This window comes from Pecten maximus, chromosome 18, assembly GCF_902652985.1.
Source record: "Pecten maximus chromosome 18, xPecMax1.1, whole genome shotgun sequence".
Lineage (NCBI taxonomy): Eukaryota > Metazoa > Mollusca > Bivalvia > Pectinida > Pectinidae > Pecten > Pecten maximus.
In genome coordinates, this window is record NC_047032.1 from 23,191,741 (window position 1) to 23,205,286 (window position 13,546).

The following is a 13,546-nucleotide window of genomic DNA, read 5'->3' on the forward strand; positions in this document are numbered from 1 at the left end:
TCTACAATCCATGTACCCAACGGTCTACAATCCATGTACCCAAAGGTCTACACTCCGTGTACCCAACGATCTACACTCCATGTACTCAACGGTCTACAATCCATGTACCCAACGGTCTACAATCCGTGTACCCAACGGTCTACAATCCATGTACCCAACGGTATACACTCCGTGTACCCAACGGTCTACACTCCGTGTACCCAACGATCTACAATCCATGTACCCAACGGTCTACAATCCATGTACCCAACGGTCTACAATCCATGTACCCAACGGTCTACACTCCGTGTACCCAACGATCTACACTCCATGTACCCAGCGATCTACAATCCATGTACCCAACGGTCTACAATCCATGTACCAACGGTATACAATCCATGTACCCAATGGTCTACAATCCATTTACCCAATGGTCTACAATCCATGTACCCAACGGATTACAATCCATGTACCGAACGGTCTACAATCCATTTACCCAATGGTCTACAATCCATGTACCCAACGGTCTACAATCCATGTACCCAACGGTCTACAATCCGTGTACCCAACGGTCTACAATCCATGTACCCAACGGTCTACAATCCATGTACCCAACGGTCTACACTCCGTGTACCCAACGGTCTACACTCCATGTACCCAACGATCTACACTCCATGTACCCAACGGTCTACAATCCATGTACCCAACGGTCTACAATCCATGTACCCAACGGTCTACACTCCATGTACCGAACGGTCTACAATCCATGTACCCAATGGTCTACAATCCATGTACCCAACGGTCTACAATCCATGTACCCAACGGTATACAATCCATGTACCCAACGGTCTACAATCCATGTACCCAACGGTCTACACTCCATGTACCCAACGGTCTACAATCCATGTACCCAACGGTCTACAATCCATGGTCCCAACGGTCTACAATCCATGTACCCAACGGTCTACAATTCATGTACCCAACGGTCTACAATCCGTGTACCCAACGGTCTACAATCCATGTACCCAACGGTCTACAATCCGTGTACCCAACGGTCTACAATCCATGTACCCAACGGTCTACACTCCATGTACCCAACGGTATACAATCCATGTACCCAACGGTCTACAATCCATGTACCCAACGGTCTACAATCCGTGTACCCAACGGTCTACACTCCGTGTACCCAACGGTCTACAATCCATGTACCCAACGGTCTACAATCCATGTACTCAACGGTCTACACTCCATGTACCCAACGGTATACAATCCATGTACCCAACGTTCTACAATCCATGTACCCAACGGTCTACAATCCATGTACCCAACGGTCTACAATCCATGTACCTAACGGTCTACAATCCATGTACCCAACTGTCTACACTTTATGTACCCAACGGTCTACAATCCATGTACCCAACGGTCTACAATCCATGTACCCAACGGTCTACAATCCATGTACCCAACGGTCTACAATCCATGTACCCAACGGTCTACAATCCATGTACCCAACGGTCTACACTCCATGTACCCACCGGTCTACAATCCATGTACCCAACGGTCTACACTCCATGTACCCAACGGTCTACAATCCATGTTCATGTACCCAACGGTAAACAATCCATGTACCCAACGGTCTACAATCCATGTACCAACCGGTCTACAATCCATGTACCCAATGGTCTACAATCCATGTACCGAACGGTCTACACTCCATGTACCCAACGGTATACAATACATGTATCACACAGGTAGCCAGATCGAATGGTATATATTACAACACATTGATCGTTTAAAAACCTACTTAGTTTAAACTGTGTTGTATTTGTCAATTTCCAATTAATAATATATATACAACACATAAATGATACAAAAAGGAATCAGAAACAAGTGTCAAGACACTTATATACATATGACACCTTGTGAAGGAGGCTTGCCGTGTCATTCTGCGGCCCTTCAGAGATACATGTAACATGCTTTTTGCAGGAAGATACTTTAAGGTCAGCTGCATAGGTTTGTGGGTACGTAGAAATCCTGGGGGTCAAAGGATGAAAAAAATGAAATTTACATTGTAAAAGTTCATACAAAGTCAAAAATGATGGAGTAAAAATAATAGTTTTTGCAATTTCTGCTTGAGAAATATCAGGTTTTAAAATTCAAGATAAATTATATATATTGCTAATGACGTTACCGCGGATTAAGGCTGGCGACCTTCTATAGAATCCCGACTCTCTGTATACACCATCGTGAAGTTCTATCTTTTCATCTCTCCGATGTCTATCTCTAGATATTAGTCATGCGAGATAAGCTTATTTACAAAAAAAAAGTTTGAAAGGCTGGCTCCAACAACAACAACAATAAACAACAACAACAACAACAACAACAACAACAACAACAACAACAACAACAACAACAACAACAGCCGTAAATTGTCGTATCAAATCTCCAAAGTCTAGTGGTGTTTTGGGAATAATCCTTGATTCTATCCATCAGATGATTAACACTAATTTTTTTTCTGATTGATTTAGATCCCCTGTTCTGTGCTGTGTTAAATACGTACTAATGAAATGGCTTCATGACCAACAAGAAAAGAGGTTATTCATCTTGATAACATTTTAAGAAAATGTAGGCATACAGTTCTATATTTCGTTTTCCTTAAATGAATTAGAAAAATGTTTTTACTGATGGAAAATTTATCAAGATGACCAAACATCAAACAGGGGATCATTATATTAACTTAGTAACATAGTGACTGCCTTATATTCCGAATGCACTTCAGTCCGAAGGCCCATTAGTCCGAAGTCCCAATAGTCCGAAGGCCTTCGAACTATTAGACTTTCGGACTATTGGACATTCGGACTATTGGACATTCGGACTATAGGGCATTCGGACTATAGGACATTCGGACTATTGGGCATTCGGAATATAAGGGCGTCACTATATTAACAGTTGTATGATAAAAGTACTGTCACATATGTTAAACTGTTGATTTTGTCATTTGTTCAAATTTCGAGCCTTTACGAAAATTTTGATTTTTTTTTATCGCCTCAAGTCATCCATTATTCTAATGAACCGTTAATTTAGCGACGTAACGAATGATTAGGTCGTGTTTATGAAGTGTGATTAAAAACTTATATAACATAAACCTGATGTATTTTTCTGTATGTGCCCACTCTGCATATAAACGCCGCCCTCGGAGTTCAGCTGGGTAACACGGCGTCCAGTAGATTTACTTCAAACATACTGTGTACTTCAAGTCGGTACCCCGCGCATCCAGGGCGCCGAACTAAAGTGCGCATTAAAAATGAGCTTGCATTTATCTATTAGTAGTTTAAAATATCAGATTCTGTCGGTAAATAAGTAGGATAATTAATATTTGATTAGATCACAGATTAATTAGGTTGTACTTTACCTCACGTGTTTTTTTTTAAAGTAAGATCTTTCAAATTATATACCACAGCGCCACCCAGGGATAAGATAGCAATTCCAAGTCGGCTAACAAACAAACAAACAAACAAACAACTGGATAAGGAAAACAACACAATGAACGATGGCAATAGCGGTGCGAGTAATCACGAGATGTTCCGAATGACAATAAAGATTCTTTATTTTTAATGAGTAATTAACTATCATGAAACTATTGCCATGCTCAACTCAGCTAACCTTAATTTGCTTATATCACAATATAGCAGTTTAAAGCCTATCTATATTATTGTTTATAGATATAAAACTTAATCAAGCTAAAGTTCCTAATCCCTTATGAATTTATCGTCATTTCATTCCGTTCAAATCTGACCAGTTACGATAACATTTCATAATCAAAGTATGTAATAAACATCTAAAAATAGAATGTGAACCAAGCCTGCACGCCCCGAATTACATCCCCAGAGGATAAACAGAAAAGCATGACTTTATATATCAAATGCTGGGAAGTTTCCATACCAATTCATTGTCGCTTTTCACATTAAACTCATCTTTTGCTTTTGTCTAACAGACACACATCGAGTCTGGAAGTCGTGGATATGTTGTGATTTTAACCTCTTATTTCCCTCCTTCGTGACAGTAGCCAGTACGTTAGACTGGCCACCAACCCATAAAGAACAATGCTCTACTAAATTCTAATACTAGATTATCTCCCCCTAGTTTGAAAATCAGGAAAGTAGAATCAGACATATCCTTGAAACCAAAATCATGAAGCTCATTTTTATTAATACTTTGGACATTTTTGAGACAGGGGGCCGCGTACCAGTACGTCTGATCAACTTTGGCTTCTGATGAGTGGCTTTCATCGCCATCTCCGCCATTCTTCAAAACAAACTAGCGCATGCGTGTTAGACATATTTGTAAACAGCAGGTACTTTCCGGTTTTAATTTTAATTATGAAGAACAACAGTATAGGTTCTCACATGATATCATCATTAGGGTATATATTCTGTCATTTAACACATTTTTGTAATTTTGTCAAAATGAAAACGTTATGAAAACACAGTGAGAGCGTAACATTGAAAATAATTACTCTTTTCATATTTTTTTCTGTTTGTTTGGGTTTTTTTCAAATTGTTGATAAATATTTAATAACTTGTATCAGATTCATCACCAAAAGTATTTGTCAATGAGCTTGAACACAAAATGTACCTTTGCGTACGAGTACGGTTTAAAGAATACAGATAACTTGTGCTATATTTTTAAACAAGAAAAATATGCACAATTAGATGTTTGTACATGACTTTCTATCAAGCAAAATATCTAGACTAGAATAGCGGTCGCCCACCTGCATAGAAATGTACAGTTTATAATCCAATTATTTTTGTACATTTATCTGTACCGTTACACGTTTGAATTGTACATATACATGTTCTGTTACTTTTCTACCTACGTTCGGAGTTTTTAGTCAAGGTAGATATTTCGAACATTTCCTTTAGTTTACATTCTACAGTATAAATCGTTGGCATTCTAACATAAGTTTGTGTTTATCGTTCCCAAATATATTGTTTTAGTTTTTCCTTTGAAGACGCCATCATAAGTAAAGTAGTTAATGAAATGTAATAAGAAAATACATGTATATAAATGCATTACATAACGGCGAGTTACGGAAATCAGCCTCCTACTGAACTGATGGAATCTCATATAAACATGTGAATGGAATAATAATCTGTATTTGTTTCCTCGTTCCATAGATATGCAGTATATTTTGATGATGTAATGGAGTTATTTACAGGAATGGTACAAGTATTTTATATATTAAATTTACAATATCAAAGGTCGGACAAAACAACAATTTCATTGATATGCTTTTAAAAAGTCCGCTGACGATTTCCTCATATGTACACATGGATCAATACAATATCTTCCCCTTCCAAGCCCCCGCCCCCCTGGGGATGAAACAGGAAAAACCGAACGGACATGAGATAACAAACACGAGAATTATTACCGAGTGTTTTGGGTAGCTTCAGAATCTTACCCAAAGGGCCAGGCTCGTCTTTATCAACTCCGGAATGAGAAACCCCAATTTCATTCCAAGTGGATGGAAGATGGTATCAGTTCGTCCTAACTTAGAACCAGTACCTAATAACCTGTTGGGAGGGTGCAACACCATTACAAATGACAAACAGATCAGAAATGATCTCAAACTACGGGGAAATTAGTGCTCAGATGTGTATGATTCATAAACATGACAGTTAATAAAACTATAATGCAATACTCCTACAAATGTCTGTAAAATGTTTAAACTTGATGTAATACTCCTACAAATGTCTGTAAAATGTTTAAACTTGATGCAATACTCCTACAAATGTCTGTAAAATGTTTAAACTTGATGTAATACTCCTACAAATGTCTGAAAAATGTTTAAACTTGATGTAATACTCCTACAAATGTCTGTAAAATGTTTAAACTTGATGTAATACTCCTACAAATGTCTGAAAAATGTTTAAACTTGATGCAATACTCCTACAAATGTCTGTAAAATGTTTAAACTTGATGTAATACTCCTACAAATGTCTGTAAAATGTTTAAACTTGATGTAATACTCCTACAAATGTCTGTAAAATGTTTAAACTTGATGTAATACTCCTACAAATGTCTGAAAAATGTATAAACTTGATGTAATACTCCTACAAATGTCTGTAAAATGTTTAAACTTGATGCAATACTCCTACAAATGTCTGAAAAATGTTTAAACTTGATGCAATACTCCTACAAATGTCTGTAAAATGTTTAAACTTGATGCAATACTCCTACAAATGTCTGTAAAATGTTTAAACTTGATGCAATACTCCTACAAATGTCTGTAAAATGTTTAAACTTGATGCAATACTCCTACAAATGTCTGTAAAATGTTTAAACTTGATGCAATACTCCTACAAATGTCTGTAAAATGTTTAAACTATAATGCAATACTCCTACAAATGTCAGAAAAATGTTTAAACTTGATGCAATACTCCTACAAATGTCTGAAAAATGTTTAAACTTGATGCAATACTCCTACAAATGTCTGAAAAATGTTTAAACTTGATGCAATACTCCTACAAATGTCTGTAAAATGTTTAAACTTGATGCAATACTCCTACAAATGTCTGTAAAATGTTTAAACTTGATGCAATACTCCTACAAATGTCTGTAAAATGTTTAAACTTGATGCAATACTCCTACAAATGTCTGTAAAATGTTTAAACTTGATGCAATACTCCTACAAATGTCTGTAAAATGTTTAAACTATAATGCAATACTCCTACAAATGTCAGAAAAATGTTTAAACTTGATGCAATACTCCTACAAATGTCTGAAAAATGTTTAAACTTGATGCAATACTCCTACAAATGTCTGAAAAATGTTTAAACTTGATGCAATACTCCTACAAATGTCTGTAAAATGTTTAAACTTGATGCAATACTCCTACAAATGTCTGAAAAATGTTTAAACTTGATGTAATACTCCTACAAATGTCTGAAAAATGTTTAAACTTGATGCAATACTCCTACAAATGTCTGTAAAATGTTTAAACTTGATGTCATTCTCCTTTAAATGTCTGTCATACGTTTAAATTTGACGCCATACTTCTATAAATGTCTGTAAAACGTTATAACTTGACGACATACTTCTATACTTTCTGACTGAATAATCTTTTCTCAATTGTTTCATTGACCTCCATTTCGACTACTGTTCTACTATATGGAGAAGTGATTCGAAGAATCACATCGCCATGATTGGAAAACTCAAAAATCATGCTGCCAGAGTTATTTTAAAATATGATTCTAAAACACCTTCAGCTTAAATGTTTTAAAAAAAACTTAAATGGCTTCCCTTTAGAAAGGAATTGTATGCAGCAATTCTATAGTGTACAAAGTCCTTACCAACCTGGCTACATATTACTTGAACAACTTTATGAAGAACTACAAGGTCATCAATACAATATACATTCTACAAATATGTTCAAAAGGTCATACCAAGGTTTTCACATAAGGAATAGTTTACCTTCTTACGTACAAAACTGTAAAAGTCTTCTTATCTTTCAAGAAATGTGACAAATAGTATTTTATCATGTAGCAATGCAACAATGACATGTATTTATTTGTTTAAGAAATGTAATTATGGCTGATACTATACACTAGCCTCTAGTTTAAACGATGTTTCCTTTTTTAGCTAACACAGTCAAAGCTGTGATATGTGTTGTAGTTAGTAATTGGTTCGTACAGACCAACACAGAAGCTGAGCCCTTGACACGATTGATCAGGCTACCAGGAAACTGAAGCATTGGTGCGATATGTCATACTTAAACAATAGCAGTCTTTGTGATATTTGTCTATTGTCATCTGACTACTGAACTATTTTATAACTATGTAAATTACATATCATACATCAAATCATATTATAATTACTTTACTATATGTAAGATTGGTCGATGACTCAATATGTTATCATGATAAAATAAAGCCTATATAATTGTTATTATTAAACGAATTCTATAAATGTCTGTCTCGCCTTAACTACATGTCATACCCCTATAAATGTCTGTCCTACCTTAACTACATGTCATACCCCTATAAATGTCTGTCCTACCTTAACTACATGTCATACCCCTATAAATGTCTGTCCTACCTTAACTACATGTCATACCTCTATAAATGTCTGTCTTACCTTAACTACATGTCATACCCCTATAAATGTCTGTCCTACCTTAACTACACGTCATACCTCTATAAATGTCTGTCCTACCTTAACTACATGTCATACCCCTATAAATGTCTGTCCTACCTTAACTACATGTCATACCCCTATAAATGTCTGTCTTACCTTAACTACATGTCATACCCCTATAAATGTCTGTCTTACCTTAACTACATGTCATACCCCTATAAATGTCTGTCCTACCTTAACTACATGTCATACCTCTATAAATGTCTGTCCTACCTTAACTACATGTCATACCCCTATAAATGTCTGTCCTACCTTAACTACATGTCATACCTCTATAAATGTCTGTCCTTCCTTAACTACATGTCATACCTCTATAAATGTCTGTCTTACCTTAACTACATGTCATACCTCCATAAATGTCTGTCATACCTTAACTACATGTCATACCCCTATAAATGTCTGTCTCACCTTAACTACATGTCATACCCCTATAAATGTCTGTCTTACCTTAACTACATGTCATACCCCTATAAATGTCTGTCTCACCTTAACTACATGTCATACCCCTATAAATGTCTGTCTCACCTTAACTACATGTCATACCCCTATAAATGTCTGTCTTACCTTAACTACATGTCATACCCCTATAAATGTCTGTCTTACCTTAACTACATGTCATACCCCTATAAATGTCTGTCTTACCTTAACTACATGTCATACCTCTATAAATGTCTGTCTTACCTTAACTACATGTCATACCCCTATAAATGTCTGTCTCACCTTAACTACATGTCATACCCCTATAAATGTCTGTCTCACCTTAACTATATGTCATACCTCTATAAATGTCTGTCGTACCTTAACTACATGTCATACCCCTATAAATGTCTGTCTTACCTTAACTTCATGTCATACCTCTATAAATGTCTGTATTACCTTAACTACATGTCATACCCCTATCAATGTCTGTCCTACCTTAACTACATGTCATACCTCTATTAATGTCTGTCGTACATTAACTACATATCATACCCCTATAAATGTCTGTCTTACCTTAACTACATGTCATACCTCTATAAATGTCTGTCCTACCTTAACTACATGTCATACCTCTATAAATGTCTGTCTTACCTTAACTACATGTCATACCCCTATAAATGTCTGTCTCACCTTAACTACATGTCATACCCCTATAAATGTCTGTCCTACTTTAACTACATGTCATACCCCTATAAATGTCTGTCCTACCTTAACTACATGTCATACCTCTATAAATGTCTGTCATACCTTAATTACATGTCATACCCCTATAAATGTCTGTCCTACCTTAACTACATGTCATACCCCTATAAATGTCTGTCGTACCTTAACTACATGTCATACCCCTATAAATGTCTGTCGTACCTTAACTACATGTCATACCCCTATAAATGTCTGTCTTACCTTAACTACATGTCATACCCCTATAAATGTCTGTCCTACCATAACTACATGTCATACCCCTATAAATGTCTGTCTCACCTTAACTACATGTCATACCTCTATAAATGTCTGTCTTACCTTAACTACATGTCATACCTCTATATATGTCTGTCCTACCTTAATTACATGTCATACCCCTATAAATGTCTGTCCTACCTTAACTACATGTCATACCCCTATAAATGTCTGTATTACCTTAACTACATGTCATACCTCTATAAATGTCTGTCTCACCTTAACTACATGTCATACCCCTATAAATGTCTGTCCTACCTTAACTACATGTCATACCCCTATAAATGTCTGTATCACCTTAACTACATGTCATACCTCTATAAATGTCTTTCTCACCTTAACTACATGTCATACCCCTATAAATGTCTGTCCTACCTTAACTACATGTCATACCCCTATAAATGTCTGTCCTACCTTAACTACATGTCATACCCCTATAAATGTCTGTCTCACCTTTACTACATGTCATACCCCTATAAATGTCTGTATCACCTTAACTACATGTCATACCCCTATAAATGTCTGTATCACCTTAACTACATGTCATACCCCTATAAATGTCTGTCTCACCTTAACTACATGTCATACCTCTATAAATGTCTGTCTCACCTTAACTACATGTCATACCTCTATAAATGTCTGTCTCACCTTAACTACATGTCATACCCCTATAAATGTCTGTCTTACCTTAACTACATGTCATACCCCTATAAATGTCTGTCTCACCTTAACTACATGTCATACCCCTATAAATGTCTGTCTTGCCTTAACTTCATGTCATACCTCTATAAATGTCTGTCCTACCTTAACTACATGTCATACCCCTATAAATGTCTGTCGTACCTTAACTACATGTCATACCCCTATAAATGTCTGTCTTACCTTAACTACATGTCATACCTCTATAAATGTCTGTCCTACCTTAACTGTATTCAAAGCTTCTAACTATCCGCCATACCTTTGATTAAACATCATACTGCCAAGTCAAACGTATTACTGTATTCTATATATGTGGTCTATACTGACGATATATATAAATTCTTAGCTTTAATGTATCTTGAATTATATACAGAAAAAAAGAACAAGTCGGATATGATGTAGAAACATGTCGATATGTTTGTAATTGTAAAGACTTACCTATATGGTATCTGTTCCCTTTGTACACGAGGTCACATACCTCTTCACCACTCGTCAAAATATCAACAGTTCCAGCTGTCCGGAGGATATTTAACAGTTCATCACATCTCTACAGACTACTCCGGTAGACGATGGAAGCGCCAACCACTCTATACAATAGATACATTTTCTAATACATAAACAAAAAATGAATAAAATCGCTTAAATAGACCACATTAACCCAGGAAAACTAGGAAATATTCAGTCATCTTAAATCACCTTGCTCAAACACCGTGGAAGTTCAGTGAGTCTGTTTCTATGTTTACCCAGCGAACCACAACGCTAGCGAAGATAATCAGCCACTTGTCGGTACGTAGCGGCCTGTACAGATTCCGACTGTTTATATATGAACATATACTTATATACGTTCGGTCGGCCTTATATTTGATTTAAGTATCTCTCTGCCCAATATCCGGTTCGTTTCGAGGATGCGGGCATCCCGATTCGATCCGGAAGAGTTTATAAATAATTTCGTTGGTGACACATGTTAAGAACGTCGCAGTTTACTGAACCATGGTAACCATACTGTATCATAAATTTATTGACTTTCTAGAGGAATGGTTAGAACCCAATTAGATGTGTAGAGAATAATATAGGTGTCAGACCTTGTAATATATCGTACAGGTGTATACAGGTTATATCGTAGTGCTTTTCCGGGGTTTAATGTTCTCGGAATAACATGAGTCACATGAAAACGGTGTTAAATATCAGTTTTGAATTCTTTGATCTTTGATGGGCAGATTCTTAAAAAATTCTTTAAAAAAACTTAGGGTCTGGTGGCCAGTCTACTAAGTGGGGGACACCGAAGAAATTTTCCAATCCTGTAGAGAACATATTAGTCGCCTCCTAGATCAATGCATGAATTCCGGTTTATTCAAGTGTGCACAGCAATATCCCCGCGCTGATACGTAGACTGAGTACTTGGATCATACGAAGTAACTAACGGGCTCAATTCCCCGATTGTAGCGTTCAATCTCCTAGATAAAATTGTAGTTAATGCCGTTTAACTCTTCGCCCCCACCACCTCGATTATCCGCCATGTTGTTGTAGCGCGGGAATATTGCTGTGCACATATAATGATGACGTAAAACAAACCACAACGCCATCTCGTGTCAGTGTGTGACTTCATTGGTTTAGATTTCTTGATTGTGCTCCAACCGTTTCTATTAACTTCTGTTTGTCAATTGATTCAGTTTTTTATCCATAGGTTTGGTTTTGAACATTACTTATTCCACGACAAATTTTGATTTGGTGAAGATGTCTTTTATTTTTATTTCTTTATTGATTTGGTTTTAATGAGTAATTATTTTTGCCCTTTCTGCTTAAAATATTTTTGAAGAATGTAATTTATTAGATGTTTTTGAAAACCATGAATTTACTAGTATACGCTGCTTAAAAAATACTGTTTTTCATACCCTAAGAAATTTGTTCATATGTAATTGGAAAAATGACGTTTTCAATTCTCCGAAAGGGACCAATTACAGAATTTATAAACATAATTTAAGTTTAGAAAAATATCTACTTGACCTCCCTCCTAAGCTAGCTAATTCCTATTGTAAATTTCGAACTTGTAACATTAAATTACCAATCGAATACGGAAGATGGAATAACATCCCAAGAGAAAATAGAATCTGTAGTCTGTGTAACCTGAATGAAATAGGAGACGAATTCCATTATTTGCTAGAAACGAGTCATTGTATTCAGAAACAGGTCTAGAATTACTTTCAGTTAGAAGGAAAAGACGGAAATTACAATTAGTTTACAAAATGGATAGACATCAAACTCCAAACTACATTACAAATTTACTTCCCTCTACAGTCGGTGAAAACAGACAGGGTCTAAGAAATAATGAAAAATATAGAATCCCAAATTTCAGACTGTCTATTACAAACCAATCTTTTCTACCTTCCTCTTTGACGATGTGGAACTCTATACATTCTGATATTAGATCCATGCCTTTTTCTGCTTTCAAGTCAGCTTTAGCCCCTAACTTACCATGCTCAGTACCCCCTTATTACTTAATTGGTGATAGAAAACTTAATATTATTCACACTTAATTAAGACATGAATGCAGTTCCCTTAATCATGATCTATACCGTTCAAATCTGGTCCAAAAAATTAAGACATGAATGCAGTTCCCTTAATCATGATCTATACCGTTCAAATCTGGTCCAAAACTCAAATTTTTGTAAATTGTGGCTATTATTGTGAGAATGCCTATCAATTCTTCTTTGAATGTCAATCTTACACAAATGCTCGAGTTGTGCTTTTAAATCATTTAAGTGATTTAGATATAAATATATCTTTAAGATTATTACTTTTTGGAAATGAAAATATGTCTTTGGATTTAAATTGTGTTGTATTTAACAAAGTACAAAATTTTATAAAATCCAGCGAAAGATTTTAACAAGATTTTAACAATATTTAACATGTTTGAAAATTTTATTGACTTTGTTATATTATTTTGTGTGAGTGCCTAATGATATGTAGGCCTATATCTCTTTCGTACTGCAGTTGATCAGTCTGTAATATCATCTGTTGTCTATGTAACTATTGTAAGGAAATGGCTTCATAAGTTGTAATAACTTGTGCCAAATCCTATTTGCAAATATGTGTAAATAAAATATGTTTAAAGTCAAAAAGACGAATTCCATTATCTATTTAATTGTAGCGATCATCAAATAGCATTAAACAGAAAAAAATATATATCTAGATACTATTATGAAAGACCAAGTACATTCAAATTTAATACACTTTT

The 13,546-nt window shown here is 35.7% G+C and overlaps 1 protein-coding gene across 1 annotated transcript in view; it reads right to left on the reverse strand.

The window, feature by feature from the left end:
- The window catches only part of LOC117316317 (isotocin receptor-like), a 28,419-nt gene extending 17,290 nt beyond the window's left edge, over positions 1–11,129 (reverse strand). Inside the window, exon 1 of the mRNA XM_033870857.1 lies at positions 10,750–11,129. The gene's annotated coding sequence lies outside the window, so the exon portion shown is untranslated. The remainder of the gene's footprint in view (positions 1–10,749) is intronic.
- Between the last annotated feature and the right edge of the window lie 2,417 nt (positions 11,130–13,546).